At 45.2% G+C, this 22,932-nt stretch overlaps 1 protein-coding gene across 1 annotated transcript in view; it reads right to left on the bottom strand.

Moving 5' to 3' along the window:
• FGD1 (FYVE, RhoGEF and PH domain containing 1) overlaps positions 1–22,932 on the bottom strand; it is a 187,949-nt gene that overhangs the window by 164,360 nt on the left and 657 nt on the right. Inside the window, exons 2-3 of the mRNA XM_056537762.1 lie at positions 14,261–14,493; positions 6,987–7,259 (exon numbers count right to left, since the gene is read on the bottom strand). The gene's annotated coding sequence lies outside the window, so the exon portion shown is untranslated. The remainder of the gene's footprint in view (positions 1–6,986; positions 7,260–14,260; positions 14,494–22,932) is intronic.

Genomic DNA, 22,932 nt, shown 5'->3' with positions numbered 1-22,932 from the left:
TGTCTGACCACAGTGCTCTCTGCTGACACCTCGGTCCATTTTAGGAACTGTCCAGAGTAGGATAAAATCCTCTCCTGCCCTAGACATTTCCTAAAATGGACAGAGGTGTCAGCAGAGAGCACTGTGGTCAGACAGAAAGGAAATTCAAAAAGAAAATAAATTCCTGTGGAGCATATAGCCGCTGATAAGTACTGGAAGGATTAAGATTTTTTTTATAGAAGTACATAATTTAAAAATATGTTTAAAGAGGCACAGTCATTGTTAAAAACTTTTCATATATTGCAGGACTCATTATAATATGACATTTCACAATATACACCTGTTAATTTTTTTTTTACATTTTCACCTGAAATTCAAGCTCAAAATAGCCACCACTAGGGGTCGCCTGTCTTTTAGTCAGACAGACTAGTCTAGATTTGACAGCATACTGGATACCGGCCGTAAAGCATACCGGTATCCAGTATAGAAGATTTCTATTGTGTATGCAAAACTACAGATAAAGGATGTGTGGACATGCTGGGAGCTGTAGTTTTACAACAGCTGGAAGCAGCGCTGCTCTAACACAGTTATTTACAAACATTGCAACTTCAGATGTTACTAAACTACAACTCCCAGCATGCTGAAATAGTCAAAGCTTTCTCAGGCTCCTGAATGACAAATAAGTTGATCAGACATTCAGGAGTCTGTGAAAGATGAATGACACACATAGTGACAGCTATGCTGATTAGCATCCAGCTTTACTAGGAGAAGATAAAACAGATAGAACATGTATTTATAAAAATGCTGTACTTTTATCTAAAAAATCATTGCACTAATTTTATAGATCTATTCTTATATTTATACATTTTATCCTGTTATGAATTCACCATAATGTCTTCTGATTACTGTAGGCAAGCTACAAGCATCTTCCTCTGTGTAACATGACACAGCATAAAACCACAGAGGAAAGGGTTACAGAGTAGAGAGTACTGATTGGCTGACTGCACAGGCTTGCTCCTGTGAGGGAGACAGACTGACACGCCCCCTCCAGCCTGCACAATGAAAAAGTAACTCACCAGCAGATAAATGCTTATATCTCTGGATATATAGGTCTGAGACACCTAAACATTATAAGCACATGATCAGGATTGGGTCCTGAGTAACATATCACTTTTATTCTTTTTTTTGCACTAGGACAGGTACGCTTCAACTTTATGGCACCAGATGGTTTAAATTTTTTTTTTTTAAGTGGAGTACCCCTTTAAATTCAATAGGGGCGTAAAAATCTGAAACAAATCTGCGGCGTATCCGACATGTGTAAACATAGAAAATCTGCAGCAGAAATATCCTCTAGGTGTGAGCCTGTTATAACCAGCGTCAGTGATTCTTTACACCTCTGTGGCCCCTAGGTGAGGGCCACATGCCAGGACACCAGTATACAGTGACCCCCCCCCCCCGACCTACGATGGCCCCGACATATGATCATTTCAACATACGATGGCCTCTCAGAGGCAGCATCAACATACGATGCTTTTGTATGTCGGGGCCATCGCATATATGGCTATCCGGCAGCACAGACTGCTTCAGCTGCCACCGGATAGCCGTTTACGGTGCCCCGTATGGTCCGCTGACGATCACTTACCTGTCCTCGGGGCTCCGGCGCGTCCTCTTCGGGATCCCCTGCATCGTCGGCGCTCTCCATCGTCGTCATCACGTCGCTGCGCACGCCATCCCGTCATCCAATAGGAGCGGCGTGCGCAGCGACGTGATGGCGGCGACGGAGAGCGAGGATGCCGGGGAAGCAGAGGCCTTGCCGGAGCGTCAGGGACACCCCGGGACACGGCGCAGCGATGGAAGGCGACATCCAGGGCAGCGGTGATGGTCCAGAGCGGCGGGGACAGGTGAGTATAACCTCCAATACCAGTGGTCTTCAACCTGCGGACCTCCAGATGTTGCAAAATTACAACTCCCAGCATGCCCGGACAGCCAACGGCTGTCCGGGCATGCTGAGTGTTGTAGTTTTGCAACATCTGTAGGTCCGCAGGTTGTAGACCACTGTCCTATACTTTCCATTGCACGGATCCCTCAACATACGATGGTTTCAACAAACGATGGTCCGTTTGGAACGGATTACCATCGTATGTTGAGGGACCACTGCATACTATACTATATAGCAGTGGTCTCAAACAGCGGCCCTCCAGCTGTTGCAAAACTTCAACTCCCAGTATGCCCGGACAGCCGTTGGCTGTCCGGGCATGCTGGGGGTTGAAGTTTTGCAACAGCTGGAGGGCCGCAGTTTGAGACCACTGCTATATACTATACTTTATTATGTGCATCCTATGCCAGGATTTGCACGAAATTATTTTTGTGATGCATACCTACGATCTGCACATGGCAGGGGATCCTTACTTGTGCCAAGGAGAACTACACGCCAGTGTGAAGTGGATAATAGAGACGGGATTGTGCTCCCTGGAATCAGGAAATTACAAAACAAGGATGTATTATTGCCACATTGCGGACACGTTGTAACTTTAAGACCGGCTGTTCCCGACCAACATGCCGGCGTCTTACACAATGCGTCCTGTTCTGTCTCCGCATCACATCATCTATTGGCCAGATAACATAAGGGTGGTGTCACGGTCCGGGACTATATGCTTCCCCCCTCCGGATCATCCTCTTATAAATGCTATAAACTAAAGAATGTCCTTCCTTAGTCATATTACAGTAACCTTTATAATAGCCTTTACAGTAATATCATCACAATAGGACCTCCTCCCCACCCCCCATGTATAGATTGGGATTAAACCAAGTATGACACTTCTGAAAAAACATACCAAGTATTATAAATGTGCAGACTCACAACTTGTAGGATCACTATATTGTCCTTGAGACAAACACGGGACATTGAGATAGCAAAAAATGGACACGGTTATATATAGTTGTCGGTCCCTATACTGCCCCATATACATATAGTTGTAGGCCCCTATACTGCCCCATATACATATAGTTGTAGGCCCCTATACTGCCCCCATATATAGTTGTAGGCCCCTATACTGCCCCCATATATAGTTGTATGCCCCTATACTTCCCATATATAGTTGTAGGCCCCTATACTGCAACCATATATAGTTGTAGATCCCTATACTGCCCCCATATATAGTTGTAGGTCCCTATACTGCCCCCATATACATATAGTTGTAGGCCCCTATACTGCTCCCATATATAGTTGTAGGCCCCTATACTTCCCCCATATATAGTTGTCGGTCCCTATACTTCCCCCATATATAGTTGTAGGCCCCTATACTGCCCCCATATATAGTTGTAGGCCCCTATACTGCCCCCATATATAGTTGTAGGCCCCTATACTTCCCCCATATATAGTTGTCGGTCCCTATACTTCCCCCATATATAGTTGTAGGCCCCTATACTGCCCCCATATATAAATGTCGGCCCTATAAAGCTCCTCTATATAGTTGTTGGCTCCTATACTGCTCCCCTATATAGTTATCGGCCCCTATACTGCTCCCCTATATAGTTGTCGTCCCCCTATATAGTTATTTGCCTCTATATTGCCCCATATATAGTTGTAGTCCCCTATAATGCTCTCCTATATATAGTTGTCAGCCCCTGTAATGCTCCCCTATATAGTTGTTGACCTCTATACTGCACCCATATATAGTTGTAGGCCCCTATAATGCTCCCATATATAGTTGTATGCCCCCTATATAGTTGTTGACCCCTATATAGTTATTGGCTACTATGCAACAGTATAGCCCCCCCATATATACTTGCCAGTCTGTATACTGCCTCCATATGTAGTTGTAGGCCCCTATACTCCCCCATATATAGTTGTTGGCCCCTATACTGCCCCCATATATAGTTGTAGGCCCCTATACTGCCCCCATATATAGTTGCAGGCCCCTATACTGCCCTCATATATAGTTGTCCCCTATACTGCCCCTATATATAGTTGTAGGCCCCTATACTGCCCCCATATATAGTTGCAGGCCCCTATACTGCCCTCATATATAGTTGGCCCCTATACTGCCCCTATATATAATTGTAGGCCCCTATATATCGTTGTTGGCCCCTATACTGCCATATATAGTTGTAGGCCCCTATACTGCCCCCATATATAGTTGTAGGCCCCTATATATTGTTGTTGGCCCCTATACTGCCATATATAGTTGTAGGCCCCTATACTGCCCCATATATAGGTATAGTTATAGCTCCTCTGTGCCCCCATATAGTTGTATGTCCCCCTCCTCTATTCTACCATATGTAGTAGGTGGGTGGCCCCCACGGACAGTCCTACTGCCCTTTTGCTTCAGTGCTTCACTAATCCTCCCGTCAGGGGTCAGGACCTTACGTTATGGCTGTAGGTTCCTAGACTGGAGGAGCACTGTGGTAATGGCGGGGGAGTGTGTGGTGCAGGGCAGATGTTGTTACCCTAGGGGCCGATGGTATTAACCCCTTGTGTTCGTGACGCCAGGGCGTGTTTTAGCCTTAACCATCCGAAAGTATACCTCTGGATCCTGGGCTAGGCACAGGGGGCAATGAAGACACCGACGCCAAGTTACGGACAACGGTAGCTTTACTGAGGGTAGACAGATGTTACAGTCTATGCAGTACAGCCGGGCCCAAGGAGGTGACCAGTGACCTCGCAGGTTTGCTGGGACTTGTAGACAGTAGAATTTAGTGCAGGCCACGCTGGATAGACAGAAGACTTAACTTGACTGATAGGACTGTGGCTTTAGCTTACTGTGGACTTGACTTGAGGCCTCCAATGTTCTGGACACACACAAGACGTCTTGACTGCACTGGACCTCAGGAACAAGAGAGAGAAGATCCACCCAGGGGTTATATGGGGGAGACTAGCAGGGAGCCTATAGGTCACCTTTGGGGTCAGCTGGTCACTAGTACCTCCTGAATAACAATCACATGGTACATTTATTAAAGATACAACACACAATACCATACACAACATATTTACATGGGGGAAACAACTGCAGGGGGCCCTGGGGACACTGCCTGACAGGGCAGGAAAGGTACGGGGAAACACCATCCCGTACTGGGCCACCACATTACCATCCTGGTGCCCCCTCTAGGGTCCACGGACTGTCCGGTTTATTACGGGACTCGTGGTCGGCCTATACTTGCCAACCAGCTTTTCCAGACACCTAGTTATGTAGCAGGTGAGACATCCTCCAGCCTCACATACCTGTATACCAAGACTTCATGATGAACGATGTGCCCAGGTATGAAGTGATATCTACAAGAGGGGGATAAGTGGCCACTAGAAACTGGCGCCACATATCTCCGGTATCATTCAACCATAGTGCAGATCAGGGGCGTCTAACTTAGACCTGGTTTATGAGCTGCTATGGTTCATAGTTAGTGGGGAAGAGGACGCTCAAGGCTTTTGCAGATGGTTGATCATAGTTTACCAGCAGCAATGATGTGTTGTGCCAAGTGACAAACTCAGCACTGCTGCATCTATAAGAATTAAAGGGGTACTCCGGTGGAAAACTTTCTTTTTTTTTTCTTTAAATAAACTGGTGCTAGAAAGTTAAAACAGATTTGTAAATGACTTCTATTAAAAAATCTTAATCCTTCCAGTACTTATTAGCTGCTGAATACTACAGAGGAAATTCTTTTTCCTTTTTGGAACACAGAGCTCTCTGCTGATATCATGACCACAGTGCTCTCTGCTGACACTCTGTGTCCAGAGCAGCATATGTTTTCTATGGGGATTTTCTCCTACTCTGGATAGTTGTTAAAATGGACAGAGATGTCAGCAGAGAGCACTGCGCTCATGATGTCAGCAGAGAGCTCTGTGTTCCAAAAAGGAAAATAATTTCCTCTGTAGTATTCAGCAGCTAATAAGTACTGGAAGGATTAAGATTTTTTTATAGAAGTAATTTACAAATCTGTTCAACTTTCTGGCACCAGTTGATTTAAAAAAAAAATAAAAATAAATAAGTTTTCCACCGGAGTACCCCTTTAAAGCAATACAAAACACAAAGATCTGTTCATGATTATATTAAAGACACTGAGACGGCTAATGCAAGGAAATATCCCGAATTATAAGCCTACAACAGCTTTCCCACAAGACATAAATAGGATCATCATTTCCTGTTTTCTCCCCAAACACGTTCCCCCGCTTCTAGTGGAACCAGAAGAGAATCCCTGGAATCTCTAAATAAAACTCATCTTCCAGGCACGAGCCCCCGGGTCCCATGACTGCTCCATGTTGTGACATCGCCTGCTTTGACCTGTGAATTCCACTTCTTTTCTGCTTGCACAACATGTAGTCCTGGCTCCACACACCGTAGGCAGGGATCCGGGCCCAAAACATGACACTATAACAGTGTTTCCCAACCAGGGTGCCTCCAGCTGTTGCAAAACTACAACTCCCAGCATGCCCAGACAGCCGAAGGCTGTCTGGGCATGCTGGGAGTTGTAGTTTTGCAACAGCTGGAGGCACCCTGGTTGGGAAACACTGCACTATAAAGTTGGATATAAACAGAAAACAGTTTACTACCACAGGGACTGTTGAAAAACTACAACTTGATTTTCTGCAGCTATCAGGGCATTCTGGGAGATGTAGTTCAGCAACAGCTGGAGAGCCACAGGGTGGAGACCACAGAAGTAGACAATAATGGAAGACGATGTCCACTTCTGGCCTCACCTCCAGGCAGTGCTTACCTGATATATATATATATATATATATATCATATTTCTTATCTCTACATCAAACAGACAACAATGCCCATGAGTACAATGGGCGCTGTGTAATTCTAGACTTGTAACAATGAAGGCCCTTGCCCCATGAGTGAGGGATCCAGTGATCAGCCCACAGACACGCAAACACTATATACGTTACTCATTAGGTCTTTTATATGTGTCTAGCTTCTGTATTTTGCTCACAAATCCCTCTGTTCTGCTGCTCACTCATTCTGACATCTACTGCTCAGGAAGGGGGCCCTGAGCCCGTCCTCACTCACCATGCATTCACTTCTCCCTGAGTCTTCTGTGCTGTGCTGGGTCTCTTCATCCAATCACTACAGGCTGCTCTGTAACCCCCTCCTCTCTGTTTTCATGCTGCAGTCTGATAGGACAGGAGTGAGCACAGAGGAGTGCTAGTCCCGACCCCTCACTTCCTGGACTATGTCCCAGCCTGTGCTTCAGCTGGGACAAAGACGATGCTGCAATCGGACAGAATTATGTTCTGGATGGTATGGGGACCCCTAGTGGTCTTTTCTTATAAGCCATGATTTCTGTAAAAAAAAAAAAGAAATATTTTTTTTTATGAAGTAAATTAGAAAGGTTAATGTTTTGCCAAGATGTACAATGTAGAAAAAGTTTTTTTTGCTTCTGACAGTGCCCATTTAATATCACAACTGACGTATAGAAGAAAAAAATAATGAGAGAGGGAGGAGAGAAAGAGAAAGGAGAGAAAGAGAGAGAGGGAGGAGAGAAAGGAGAGAGAGGGAGGAGAGAAAGGAGAGAAAGAGAGGAGAGAAAGGAGAGAGAGATAGAAAGAGAGAGAGGGAGGAGAGAGAGAGAGAGAGAGAGAGGGAGGAGAGAAAGAGAGAGGGAGGAGAGCAAGAGAGAGAGAGGAGAGAAAGAGAGGAGAGAAAGAGAGGAGAGAAAGGAGAGAAAGAGAGAGAGGGAGGAGAGAAAGAAGAGGGAGGGAGGAGAGAAAGGAGAGGGAGGGAGGAGAGAAAGGAGAGGGAGGGAGGAGAGAAAGGAGAGGGAGGAGAGAGAGAGAGGAGAGAAAGAGAGAGAGAGGGAGGAGAGAAAGGAGAGAAAGGGAGGAGAGAAAGGAGAAGGAGGGAGGAGAGAAAGGAGAGAAAAAGAGAGAGAGGGAGGAGAGAAAGGAGAGAGAGGGAGAAGAGAAAGAGAGAGAGGGAGGAGAGAAAGGAGAGAAAGAGAGAGAGAGGAGAGAAAGGAGAGAGAGAGGAGAGAGAGAGGAGAGAAAGAGGGAGGAGAGAGAGGGAGGAGAGAAAGGAGTGAAAGGAGAGAAAGAGAGAGAGAGGGAGGAGAGAAAGAGAGAGAGGGAGGAGAGAGAGGAGAGAGGGAGGAGAGAAAGAGAGAGAGGGAAGAGAGCAGGAGAGAAAGAGAGGAGAGAAAGAGAGAGAGAGGGAGGAGAGAAAGGAGAGAGAGGGAGGAGAGAGAGAGAGGGAGGAGAGAAAGAGAGAGAGGGAGGAGATAAAGGAGAGAGAGGGAGGAGAGAGAGAGGAGAGAGGGAGGAGAGAAAGAGAGAGAGGGAGGAGAGAAAGAGAGAGAGGGAGGAGAGAAAGGAGAGAAAGAGAGAGAGGAGAGAAGGAGAGGGAGGAGAGAAAGAGAGGGAGGAGAGAAAGAGAGAGGAGAGAAAGAGAAAGGGGAGTAAGAGAGAAAGGAGAGAGAGGGAGGAGAGAAAGAGAGAGGAGAGAAAGAGAAAGGGGAGTAAGAGAGAAAGGAGAGAGAGGGAGGAGAGAAAGAGAGAGAGAGAGAGAGAGAGAGAGAGAGGAGAGAAAGAGAGAGAGAGAGGGAGGAGAGAGAGGGAGGAGAAGAGAAAGAGGAGAGAAAGAGAAAGGGGAGAACGAGAGAGGGGAGAGAGAGAATATATATTATTATTATTATTATTATTATTATTTTTAAATAATAATAAATAAATAAAAATAAAATCCAAAATAGCAGATAATATGGCTTTTGTTTGCATCATTGACTAAGGGCCTCAACAAATGTCGACTTTGGTCAGATCCACTGGCTATGGTGCGCTAATGTCTATAGTGATTTATAACATCTCCTCCCCGCCGCCCCTTCTACCTCTCATGCTTTGCCCTGCTGCTTTTCTTTCCTCCGCCATTTATTCTAGTTAACATAATCATTTTCTCCCAGTGCGGAGCCCTTTACGGAAGGGTTGGTACAGAACAGGCCGCGCTGGTACAAATTACAGGGCTCGCTCTGCCAGCCACACTTCTGACTGTTCTACCCGGTGGAAGCCGCTGCCATTCTTGCCAATCAGAGAAGTGAAGAAATCTACAATTTCCACAGGAAATAATCAGAATTCCAGAATTTGTGCGGAATCCCATTCATAGGAAGTGTGGATTTTTTTTTTTTGTTCTTCCTATTAACCATCATATTAGATTTCTATGTACCCATTGTGCAGTACCAAAATGCTAAATATTACAGTAGGTCAACAATCAAACAGTCCCAGAAATTCCCATTTAAAGGGGAAGTCTCAAGATATGTCCTATTAGGCCAGTGTTTTCCAACCAGGGTGCCTCCAGCTGTTGCAAAACTAAAACTCCCAGCATGCCCGGACAGCCAACGGCTGTCCGGGCATGCTGGGAGTTTTAGTTTTGCAACAGCTGGAGGCACCCTGGTTGGAAAACACTGGCTTATTTAGTTCTCCATTCACTGACCTTATCATGGCTTATATAAAAAAAAAAAAAAAAAGACCACTAGGGGTCCCCATACCATCCAGAACATAATCCTGTTCACTGCAGCATCATATTTGTCCCAGCTGAAGCACAGGTTTGGAACAAAGTCCAGGAAGTGAGGGCGGGACTAGCACTCCCCTGTGCTCACTCCTGTCCTATCAGACTGCAGCATGAAAACAGAGAGGAGGAGGTTACAGAGCAGCCTGCAGTGATTGGATGAAGAGACCCAGCACAGCAGACTCAGGGAGGAAGTGAATGCATGGCGAGTGAGGGCGGGCTCAGTGCTTGCCCCGGACATGCCACCCTCCTGAGTAGTGGATGTCAGAATGAGTGAGCAGCAGAACAGAGGAATTTGTGAGCCAAATACAGAAGCTAGACACATAAAAAAAAGGCATGTAAAGAAACTGCATGACCTAGTAAAAAAACATATAGAAGAATTATTTTTTTTCTGCGATATGACAGGTACGCTTTAAATCAACTTTATTTTTAAATCAACTGGTGCCAGAAAGTTAAAGATATTTGTAAATTACTTCTATTAAAAAAAATCTTAATCCTTCCAGGACTTATCAGCTGCTATTTGCTCCACAGGAAGTTCTTTTCTTTTTGAATGTCCCTTCTGCCTGACCACAGTGCTCTCTGCTGACAACCTCTGTTCATTTTAGGAACTGTCCAGAGGAGGAGAAAATCCCCATAGCAAACCTATGCTGCTCTGGACAGTTCCTAAAAATGGACAGAGGTGTCAGCAGAGAGCACTGTGGTCAGACAGAAAGGAAATTCAAAAAGAAAAGAACTTCCTGTGGAGCATATAGCAGCTGATAAGTACCGGAAGGATTTAAGATCTTTTAATAGAAGTAATTTACAAATATGTTTAACTTTCTGGCACCAGTTGATTAAAAAAAAAAAGAATAAAAGTTTTCCAGAGGAGTACCCCTTTAAGAAAGCTGTCAATACTGAAGAAACCTTCACCTCACCTTTATGTATTAAAGGGGTACTCCCGTGGAAAACTACTGGTGCCAGAAAGTTCAACAGATTTGTAAATCACTTCTATTAAAAAAAATCTTAATCCTTCCAGTACTTTTTAGGGGCTGTATACTAAAGAGAAATCCAAAAAAGAAATGCATTTCCTGTGATGTCCTGACCACAGTGCTCTCTGCTGACCTCTGCTGTCCATTTTAGGAACTGTCCAGAGAAAGCATATGTTTGCTATGGGGATTTTCTTCTTCTCTGGACAGTTCCTAAAATGGACAGCAGAGGTCAGCAGAGAGCACTGTGGTCAGGACATCACAGGAAATGCATTTCTTTTTTGGATTTCTCTTTAGTATACAGCCCCTAAAAAGTACTGGAAGGATTAATTATTATTATTTTTTTTTATTTAATAGAGGTGATTTACAAATCTGTTTAACTTTATGGCACCAGTTGATTTAAAAAAAAAAAAAAAAGTTTTCCACGGGAGTACCCCTTTAAGAATTAAAGTGTTTAATGCCACATAAGGAAACCTCTACACCGCATATGCCGGCCCATACAGGGCATAGAGGGGTGAATATTTACCATAGAATAATAAATAATTGAATTCCTATAGCATTGCAGCTGTCATCGGTAGCAATTCAGTAGTGCCCGGTGACAGGTGGATCCAACAAGTGCTGCATCAAAATCTGATACTAAGATAGTGGCATTGTTCCGCCGCAAGGAGGTCACTCACCCTCCATTATGGCTATAATGAGTCTAAGGTAACTGGAGAACACAAGGAAACTCGTGCGAGATCAAAGCCCTATACAAACCGCATACAGATGTTATCCTGGTCAAACCCGTGTCCTGGACTGATAGCCTAGGCCAGTGGTCTTCAACCTGCGGACCTCCAGATGTTGCAAAACTACAACTCCCAGCATGCCCGGACAGCCAACGGCTGTCCGGGCATGCTGGGAGTTGTAGTTTTGCAACATCTGGAGGTCCGCAGGTTGAAGACCACTGGCCTAGGGTGACAGCGAGAATTATACCTGTATTAGTTCCCCATTTGAAAGGTCTGAACACACGTTCCAGTCAGCCATAGTATTAAAGGGGTACTCCCGAGGAAAACGTTTTTTTTTTTTTTTTTTTTTTTTTTTTTAAATCAACTGGTGCCAGAAAGTTATAAGGAGTACTCTGGTGAAAACCTTTTTTCTTTTAAATCAACTGGTGGCTGAAAGATAAACATATTTGTAAATTACTTCTATTAAAAAATCTTAATCCTTCCAGTACTTATTAGCTGCTGAATACTACTGAGGAAATTCCTTTCTTTTTGGAACACTGATGACATCAAGACCATAGTGCTCTCTGCTGACATCTCTGTCCATTTTAGCAACCATGCATAGCAGCTGTATGCTAAGGGCAGCATGGTGGCTCAGTGGTTCGCACTGCTGCCCTGCAGTGCTGGGGACTTGGGTTCAAATCCCACTAAGGACAACAATAAATAAAGTGTTATCATTATTATAATAACGTCAGCAGAGAGAACTGTGCTCGTGATGTCATCAGAGAGCATTCCAAAAAGAAAAGAATTTCCTCTGTAGTATTCAGCAGCTAATAAGTGCAGGAAGGATTAAGATTTTTTAATAGAAGTAATTTACAAATATGTTTAACTTTTTGCCACCAGTTGATTTAAAAGAAAAAAAGGTTTTCACCGGAGTACCCCTTTAAAAAGATTTGTAAATCACTTCTGTAAAAAAAAAATCTTAATCCTTCCAGTACTTTTTAGGGGCTATATACTACAGAGGAAATTCTTTACTTTTTAGATTTCTCTTCTGTCACGACCACAGTGCTCTCTGCTGACCTCTGCTGTCCATTTTAGGAACTGTCCAGAGCAGGAGAAAATCCCCATAGCAAACATATGCTGTTCTGGACAGTTCCTAAAATGGATAGAGATGTCAGCAGAGAGCACTGTGGTCATGACATCAGAGAAATCTACTGGGAAGGATTAAGATTTTTTTAGTAGAAGTAATTTACAAATCTGTTTAACTTTCTGGCACCAGTTGATTTATAAAAAAAAAAAAAAAAAAGTTTTCCAGGGGAGTACCCCTTTAAAAAACACCTGCCTAATTTTGTGTAGGTCTTCTTTGTGCTGCTACAGCTCTGACCCATCAGGGACTGGACTTCCCTAGATCTATGAAGGAGTCATGTGGTATTTGGCACAAAGGCGTGAGCAACAGATCCTCTAAAAAGGACCTGTGTCTGTGGAGAAACAGGTCCATACACCTCAAAACATACAGGACTTAAAGAGGACCAGTGACCAACCCCCAAAATTTAGATTTTACGATAATTAAAGGGGTACTCCGGTGAAAAACTTTTTTTTTTTAATCAACTGGTGCCAGAAAGTTAAACAGATTTGTAAATTACTTCTATTAAAAAATCTTAATCCTTCCTGTACTTATTAGCTGCTGAATACTACAGCGGAAATTATTTTCTTTTTGAAACACAGAACTGTCTGCTGACATCACGAGCACAGTGCTCTCTGCTGACATCTCTGTATGAACTATCCAGAACAGCATATGTTTGCTATGGGGATTTCCTTTTACCCTGGACAGTTCCTAAAAAATGGACAGAGATGTCAGCAGAGAGCACTGTGCTCATGATGTCAGCAGACAGCTCTGTGTTTCAAACAGAAAAGAATTTCCACTGTAGTATTCAGCAGCTAATAAGTAGAGGAAGGATTAAGATTTTTTTAATAGAAGTAATTTACAAATCTGTTTAACTTTCTGGCACCAGTTGATTTAAAAAAGAAACGTTTTTCACCGGAGTACCCCTTTAAATAGCTTAGGCTGCCCTGATCATATACCTTCTTACAGTTTCTTGATACGACCTTCCGTTCCTAAGATATGAGGGCTTATAGTTGGTCTGTCAATTCAGGGTTCAGTCAGATGGGCGGGACTTAATTTAAATGGGAGTGACTATAAGGTGGTGGGCGGGATTAGACAGTCAGGGGGGGGGGGGTGTGTATTAGGCATATATGCCCCTCAATGTATAATATTCATACCAGTTGACTGTATAATCCCGCCCATCACCTAATAAGTCACTCCCCTTTTTTGTTAAATTCACACCCATCTGACTGATTCCCTGCATTGTCAGACAAATTATAAACCCTTATATCTCGGGAACGGAGGGTTGTATCAAGAAACTGTAAAAAGGTGTGTGATCAAGGCACCCTAAGCTATTTAATGACAGTAAAATCTAAATTTTTGGGGGTTGGTCACTGGTCCCCTTTAAAGGAAAACTGTCAGCTTTCTCCCCCCCCCCCCTCCCCCCCCCCCCCGCAATAACCAGCGGTGGTTGCTGGTAGTGCGGGGGACGCTGATCAGTTTGATGCTTACTGTGCCTGGAACCGCCGCGCCGTTCGGCCCTAATCTTCTATTTTCTGGATATGCTAATGAGGTGCTAACAGGCACCGGCCGGGCTAACTGGCACTCTGACATCAGCAGCGGCGCCCAGTTCATCAATATTCCTCCCCTCTCTCTTCATTACAGAGTGAGGAGAAGAGGCGGAGTGAGGGGAGGAATATTGATGGTTTTCTGTGCGGTTGCATATGTTTTTTTTTTTAGGAAACCGTATGCCGAAACCGTATAGCAAAGTCGTGGTGCGAACCCACCCTTAAAGTGTTTCAGTGACACAAATGTAGCCGTGTCATAGCACAGTCCACCCAGTGGTCTCAAACTGTGGCCCTCCAGATGTTGCAAAACTTCAACTCCCAGCATGCCCGGACAGCCGTTGGCTGTCCGGGCATGCTGGGAGTTGAAGTTTTGCAACATCTGGAGGCCCACAGTTTGAGACCACTGCGGTGGACCGAATCCAGGACATAGACAAGGTTGGAAAAAGCTAAAGTGAACCTATTCCTGGTGCACGGTAATGAGGTCCCAGCGGAGGCGAGCGGTGATCATAATATCCTGCAGCTTCTCTCACTTCTGTCCTCCAGATGAGCTGCCGGCGGAGGTTGGGGTAGACTGCGTGTCTGCGCAACTCCCATCCAGCTGTGAAGAAGATTAAACGGCAGCGTGAACCAAACCCTTCCCAACACTGCAGATTGTGGTGAAAGGATGCGGTCGCATTATAGAAGGTCTGCCTGAAAGAAAAAGAAAATAAATGCATGTACAGGGCGCATGGCGATTTTTGCCGGGGTGTGCAGTTATGTCCTAAAGGTCTATGAAGGGAGGAGATGTAAGGGATTAAAGGGGTATTCCGGTGAGAAACTCATTTTTTTTCATATCAACTGCCTCCAGAAAGTTAAACAGATTACTTCTAAATTACTTCTATTAAAAAAAAATCTTAATCCTACCAGTACTTATCAGCTGCTGAAGTTGAGTTGTTCTTTTCCGTCTGACCACAGTGCTCTCTGCTGACGCCTCTGTCCATGTCAGGAACCGTCCAGAGCAGGAGAGGTTTGCTACAGGGATTTGCTGCTACTCTGAACAGTTTTTGAGACAGAAAGAGGTGTCAGCAGAGAGCACTGTTGTCAGACAGAAAAGAACAACTCAACTTCAGCAGCTGATAAGTACTGGAAGGATTAAAACATTTTAATAGAAGTCATTTACAAATCTGTTTAACTTTCTGGAGCCAGTTGATATGAAAAAAAACATTTTTTTTTCATGGAATCCCCCTTTAAAGGGGTACTCCTGTGGAAAACGTTTATTTTATTTTTTTAAATCAACTGGTGCCAGAAAGTTAAACAGATTTGTAAATTACTTCTATTAAAAAAAATCTTAATCCTTCCAGTACTTTTTAGGGGCTGTATACTACAGAGGAAATGCTTTCCTTTTTGGATTTCCCTTCTGTCATGAGCACAGTGCTCTCTGTTGACCTCTGCTGTCCATTTTAGGAACTGTCCAGAGCAGCATATGTTTGCTATGGGGATTTTCTCCTGTTCTGGACAGTACCTAAAATGGACAGCAGAGGTCAGCAGAGAGCACTGTGCTCGTGACAGAAGAGAAATCCAAAAAGAAAAGCATTTCCTCTGTAGCATACAGCCCCTAAAAAGTACTGGAAGGCTTAAGATTTTTTAATAGAAGTAATTTACAAATCTGTTTAAGGCTAGGTTCAGACTACGGAATTTCCGCCGGAATTTTTGCTTTGAAAATTTCCGGCAGAAATTCCGCTTACTATAATGTATAGTGTAGTGAATGGTTTTCCGTTCACAAATTCACACTTCGGAATTTGTGAAGCGGAAAATCCGGATGAAAAATCCGCTAGAAAATTTCCGCTTGAAGAAAGGGGTTGCTCTTTCTTCAGGCGGAAATCCTAGCGGAACATACAGCAGTCTATAGGAGACTGCAGTGTCCGCGCGGTCCTAGGTCCAGGCGGAACTCGGAATCTCCGGGCGAAAATTTTCTGCCCGGAGATTCCTTAGTCTGAACCGAGCCTAACTTTCTGGCATCAGTTGATTTAAAAAAATAAAATAAAAAAGTTTTCCACAGGAGTAACCCTTTAAGTTTCGAGCAAAAGTGCAAAATCACTTTGGCGGATGCGTTGCCTGGAAATTGTTGAAATGTTTTTGTGGCTGTCCCATAGATAATGATGTGAACACTGCCAGTAAGGCCTAAGCTGGCTCCTGGGCATGTGCTGCACCATGGTATGTGTTCCCGTTGGGAGTCACAGTCAAACTGGTTATCAACCTAACGGGGCTTTTTGGGAAATAAAACGTATCCCCTATACACAGGGTAGGGGTTATGTGACTGATTGCTGGGACCCCCCCTGATCTCCAAAATGGGGCCTGAGCGCTCTAGCTGGAACCCCCGTGATCTCCAAAATGGCTAACTGGTCTCAGGAGTGACGGCCCACTTAACCAATCACCGGTCGGTCACAGCGCTGTTCTGCCTTAGCTGGTAATTGGTGGACGTGGGACATAAAGGTAGGAAAATAGGCCTCGTTCCCATTGGTTGGACGCCCTGCAATCAGACATTTAAAGGCGTAGTGCAGTCCTGAAAAACGTATCCCCTATCATAAGGATAGGGGATAAGTGTCAGACCGCAGGGGGTCCGACTGCTGAGCGCCCCCGCGATCTCCTGTACGAGGCCCCGGCTCGCTGGCCAGAGAGCGCGTGTTGACCACGGCACAAAGCGGCAGCCAACACGCCCCCTCAATACAGCGCTAAGTTTTTCAAGACTGAAGATCTCCTTTAACCCCAATTCCCTGAATAGGGGATACATTTTAATCCCCGGATAACCCCTTCACGGCTGTGTTCACATGGGGCATTTTTTCTTTTTTTTCTTTTTTAGCAGTAATGCCTCAATTTGATCAAAAATTGCACAATTTTCACAGCAATTTTTATAAATAGCTGTGAAATTGCGGCCGTATGGAATGTCCAATGTAAACACAGACTATAAATTAGCTGCTATATTTGGTCAAACATAGGAAAAGGGTCATCCTGTTCACCCACACTAAACCCAATACACCGCATTATAGTGCAGGTGAATAGGAGACCGATACGGGGGTCTCTAAGATACGAACCTGCAGCCCGGAGCGGTGTCCCTCTGAAGGTCCGCTTCTTTCTAAGATAAATTGCGCACAGGAGGCGGGCCCGCCGGGTGAATTTGAATATTCTGGTTTACATGAGTGCTTGTGCCTACTGAGCGCATATGTGACCAGCGTCCATGAATATTCAAATTCACCCGGCGGGCCCGCCTCCTGTGCGCAATTCACCTAAGAAAGAAGCGGACCTTCAGAGGGACACCGCTCCGTCCCCGCATCGGTCTCCTGTTCACCTGCACTATAACCAGTGTATAGGGTTTAGTGTGGGTGAACAGGATGACTGTTTTCCTTTAAAGGGGTACTCCGGTGGAAAACCTTTTATTTTATTTTTTTATTTTTTTTCCCTCAATCAACTGGTGCCAGAAATTTAAACAGATTTGTAAATCACTTCTATTAAAAAAATCTTTACCCTTCCAGTACTTTTTAGCAGCTGTATGCTACAGTGGAAATTTTTTTTTGTCTTGTCCACAGTGCTCTCTGCTGACACCTCTGTCCGTGTCAGGAACTGTCCAGAGGTACATAGCATAGGTTTGCTATGGGGATTTTCTCCTGCTCTGGACAGTTCCTGACACGGACAGAGGTGTCAGCAGAGAGCACTGCGGACAAGACAAAAAATAAATTAAAAAAGAAAAGAATTTCCTGTGTAGCATACAGCTGCTAAAAAGTACTGGAAGGGTAAAGATTTTTTTAATAGAAGTCATTTACAAATCTGTTTAACTTTCTGGCACCAGTTGATTTAAAAAAAAAAAATGTTTTCCACCGGAGTACCCCTTTACTGGGCTATATAGTGTGGGTGAAAAGCTGTAAAATTAGGGGTCACTCACGTTTTTCTGTGGCTTCTGTTTATGCCCCTATCTTGAATATTTAGAACACTTACTCTGACTTGACTAGGACTTAGAAGTGTTTTGCAAACAGTGTGCCTCCAGCTGTTGCAAAACTACAACTCCCAGCATGCCCAGACAGCCGAAGGCTGTCTGGGCATGCTGGGAGTTGTAGTTTTGCAACAGCTGGAGGCACCTTGGTTGGGAAACTTGTCTAAGTCCTAGTGAAGCAACGCTGCGCCTTTCCTATAATACTTATAATTTTTTGTCTATTAATGTATTTTGGCATTCCTTTGTCTTTTTTTGCATTGTCTTTGACACCTTAGTAGCACCCCTTAAATTATATGACATTTTTTTAAGGTCGAGCCCCCTTTCTTTTTACCTAATGTGGCCCCCGGCTCCACTGCACCATTCCTCAATGTTTTCCCTCTTGGCTTCTATTTTTATGAAACTAAATAATAATAAAAGCAAATTAACCAAAAAAATTTAAAAAAACAGATTTATTTATTTTTATCTGCCAACTGTCACTGAGAGGCTGCCAAGTGCGCCCGGCTGTTCACTGCAGACAGCGTTCTGAGCGGCGTTTGTTTAAAGGAGTGCTGCCACCTTGTGTCCGATATAGAAAAATGCAGTTATGTGTGAAGCTTGAACCAACAAATCCCATTTCCGGGATCAAAAATACCCTTATTATTACCCCACCCTAAAACATCACTTTTATTAACGAGTTTATCAAAAGGTATAACCAAAAACACCAGTGTCACCAGTCCAACCGTAATAGGTATACGTCACTGTGACATGAGGGCGTGCGCACACAATCGTATAACACTGGGAGTATCACATCGTATATGGCGAACCTTTTTGAGCCCGAGTGCCCAAACCGTAATGCACGCCAACCTTTTTCCCCTCAAAGTGCCAGCACAGCAATTAAATCAGAATACTGAGGTTTAAGTTTAGAAAAACAACTTAGGTAGGCAGTATAGTTCCCCCACATTAGGTTGGCAGTATAGTTCCCCCACATTAGGTTGCAGTTCCCCCACATTAGGTTGTAGTTCCCTCACAATAAGTTGGCAGTATAGTTCCCCCACATTAGGCTGTAGTTCCCCCCACATTAGGTTGCAGTTCCCCCACATTAAGTTGGCAGTATAGTTCCCCCACATTAGGTTGTAGTTCCCCCACATTAAGTTGGCAGTATAGTTCCCCCACATTAGGTTGCAGTTCCCCCACATTAGGTTGTAGTTCCCCCCACATTAGGTTGTAGTTCCCCCCACATTAGGTTGTAGTTCCCCCCACATTAGGTTGGCAGTATGTTCCCACACATTAGGTTGCAGTTCCCCCACATTAGGTTGTAGTTCCACCCACATTAGGTTGTAGCTCCCCCCACATTAGGTTGTAGTTCCACCCACATTAGGTTGCAGTTCCCCCACATTAGGTTGTAGTTCCCCCCACATTAGGTTGTAGTTCCCCCCACATTAGGTTGTAGTTCCCCCCACATTAGGTTGTAGCTCCCCCACATTAGGTTGTAGTTCCCCCCACATTAGGTTGCAGCTCCCCCACATTAGGTTGGCAGTATAGTTCCCCCACATTAGGTTGTAGTTCCCCCACATTAGGTTGTAGTTCCCCCACATTAGGTTGGCAGTATGTTCCCACACATTAGGTTGCAGTTCCCCCACATTAGGTTGTAGTTCCCCCCACATTAGGTTGTAGCTCCCCCACATTAGGTTGCAGTTCCCCCACATTAGGTTGGCAGCATAGTTCCCCCACATTCGGTAGGCAGTATAGTTCCCCCACATTAGGTTGTAGTTCCCCCACATTAAGTTGGCAGTATAGTTCCCCCACATTAGGTTGCAGTTCCCCCACATTAGGTGGTAGTTCCCCCCACATTAGGTTGGCAGTATGTTCCCCCACATTAGGTTGGCAGTATGTTCCCCTACATTAGGTTGGCAGTATTTTTCCCCACATTAGGTTGGCAGTATGTTTCCCCACATTAGGTTGCAGTTACCCCACATTAGGTTGGCAGTATGTTCCCCCACATTAGGTTGGCAGTATGTTCCCCCACATTAGGTTGGCAGTATGTTCCCCCACATTAGGTTGGCAGTATGTTCCCCCACATTAGGTTGGCAGTATGTTCCCCCACATTAGGTTGGCAGTATAGTTCCCCCACAGATATACAGCCTTCAGCCATATACAGTGTATGGCTGGAGGCTATATGTCTGTGTACTGCCTCACAGTGCTCCGTCCACCGCTCCTCTGGTCAGGGGTCACGACCTACTGCTATGGCAACAAGCCATAGCAGTAGGTCCCGGGACCGGAGGAGCGGTGGTCGGAGCATCGAAGCTGCCATAGGTTCCACATCACTGGTATATACTGTCGATGGCTGCAGTCCTAACAACAAGTATAATAAAAATATGACACAGGATTATTAAAAACTCAGACAAATAGCCTCCCTGACATGTTTTGCTCCTCAGAGCTTCATCAGGGGTCTGGGCTAATTGTGCATCATACAAACGTCACCATTACTATAAACTGAAAACTGTCTGACAACTGTCAAAAAAATAATAAATAAATAAACAAACAAATAAATAAATAAATAATATTTGTTGGTATTGTGTCCTAAAAGAGAACCTGTCATCAGTATCATGCTTCCTGAACTACGGGCAGAATGAAACCAGGACAGTGTGACTTATCACAATGCTGTGTGATTCACTGTAAAACACTGCTTAGTTTAAAGGGTACTCCGGCCCGAGACATCTTATTCCCTATCCAAAGGATACTAGATAAGATGTCTCACCGCGGGGGTCCCGCAGCTGGGGACCCCTGCAATCTTTTATTCGCCACCCACCTGTTTGAGCTGCGCGCTGCGGTGGCAGCTCACAAACAGCAGGGTGGCGACCACGGGGCCAGAGTATCGTGACGTCACGACTCCGCCCCCGTGTGACGTCACCCCCCACACTATGCATGTCTATGGGAGGGGGGCGTGACAAATACAAGTGGGTGGTGAAGATACAAGATTGCGGGGGATAAGATGTCTCAGGGCCTGGAGTACCCCTTTAAGAGAAATCATATATATAACTCCGGCTGGGAACAGGGCCCCAGAGTTACCAGGTCCGCGACAGCTTTTGCATCAGTTACGTCCGTTTTTACTAATGTTGGTTATTTTTGTTGGCACAAAAGACGGTGCATGCACTAATTTTTGGTCCGGCAAAAGATATCGTTTTTTTTTTTCATCCGTTAATGTAAAATAATTGCAGTAAAAAAATCAGGATGATACCTGTAGTGTGAAAGGGGCTTTCCTTGTAGTGTGAAAGGGGCTTTCCTTGTAGTGTGAAAGGGGCTTTCCTTGTAGTGTGAAAGGGGCTTTCCTTGTAGTGCTTTACAGTAGATCACACAGCATTGTAATAGGTGGCACTGTCTGGTTTGCACTAGTTCACTCATTTATTGTAATGAGGATGAGTCTATATCAGGGATGGTTCTACATAATACAGGGCCCGGGGCTCACATAATGGGGGGGAACTCTCTGGCTGACACTGTATATGGGGGAACTCTCTGGCTGACACTGTATATGGGGGAACTCTCTGGCTGACACTGTATATGGGGGAACTCTCTGTCTGACACTGTATATGGGGGAACTCTCTGGCTGACACTGTATATGGGGGAACTCTCTGGCTGACACTGTATATGGGGGAACTCTCTGGCTGACACTGTATATGGGGGAACTCTCTGGCTGACACTGTATATGGGGGAACTCTCTGGCTGGCACTGTTCATGGACTCGCTATCTTGCTGACACTGTATATGGGGGAACTCTGGCTGACACTGTATATGGGGGAACTCTCTGGCTGACACTGTATATGGGGGAACTCTCTGGCTGACACTGTATATGGGGGAACTCTCTGGCTGACACTGTATATGGGGGAACTCTCTGGCTGACACTGTATATGGGGGAACTCTCTGGCTGGCACTGTATATGGGGGAACTCTCTGGCTGACACTGTATATGGGGGAACTCTCTGGCTGACACTGTATATGGGGGAACTCTCTGGCTGGCACTGTTCATGGACTCGCTATCTTGCTGACACTGTATATGGGGGAACTCTGGCTGACACTGTTTATGGAGTCTATCTTGCTGGCACTGTTCATGCGGGCACTATCTAGACTGACACTGTTTTTTTTTCTAAATTAACAATTTTTATTATTTTCCAAGAAATATAGAGACTGACACTGTTCATGGGGGCACTATCTAGACTGACACTGTTCATGGGGGCACTCTGGCTGGCACTGTTCATGGGGGCACTCTGGCTGGCACTGTTCATGGAGTCACTATCTTTCTGACACTGTATATGGGGGCACTCTGGCTGGCACTGTTCATGGAGTCACTATCTTTCTGACACTGTATAGAGGGGCACTCTGGCTGACACTGTTCATGGAGTCACTATCTTTCTGACACTGTATATGGGGGCACTCTGGCTGGCACTATTCATGGAGTCACTATCTTTCGGACACTGTATATGGGGGAACTCTCTGGCTGACACTGTTTATGAAGTCACTATCTTGCTGACACTGTCCATGGGGACACTCTGTCTGGCACTGTTCATGGGGGCACTCTCTGGCTGGCAATGTTCATGTGGGCACCCTCTGGCTGGTAGTGACAATGTTCATGGGGGCACTCAGGCTGGCACTATTCATTAGAGCACTCTCTTTATGACACGGTTCATGGGGGGCACCTGCTGGCGGACACAGTTCAGGGGGCTCTCAGGATGGCAATATTCAGTGAAGAACTCTCTGGCTGACACTGATCATGGGGGCACTCTTGGCTGACACTGATCATGGGGGCACTCTTGGCTGACACTGATCATGGGGGCACTCTCTGGCTGACACTGATCATGGGGGCACTCTCTGGCTGACACTGATCATGGGGGCACTCTCTGGCTGACACTGATCATGGGGGCACTCTCTGGCTGACACTGATCATGGGGGCACTCTTGGCTAACACTAATCATGGGGGCACTCTTGGCTGACACTGATCATGGGGGCACTCTTGGCTCACACTGATCATAGGGGGCACATGCTGGCGGACATTGTTCAGGGGGCTCTCAGGATGGCAATATTCAGTGAAGCACTCTCTGGCTGACACTGATCATGGGGGAACTCTTGGCTGGCACTGATCATGAGGGCACTCTTGGTTGACACTGATCATGGGGGCACTCTCTGGCTGACACTG

The sequence above is a fragment of the Hyla sarda genome, chromosome 9 (assembly GCF_029499605.1).
Source record: "Hyla sarda isolate aHylSar1 chromosome 9, aHylSar1.hap1, whole genome shotgun sequence".
Classification (NCBI taxonomy): Eukaryota; Metazoa; Chordata; class Amphibia; order Anura; family Hylidae; genus Hyla; species Hyla sarda.
This window is presented reverse-complemented; position numbering and strand designations above follow the sequence as displayed.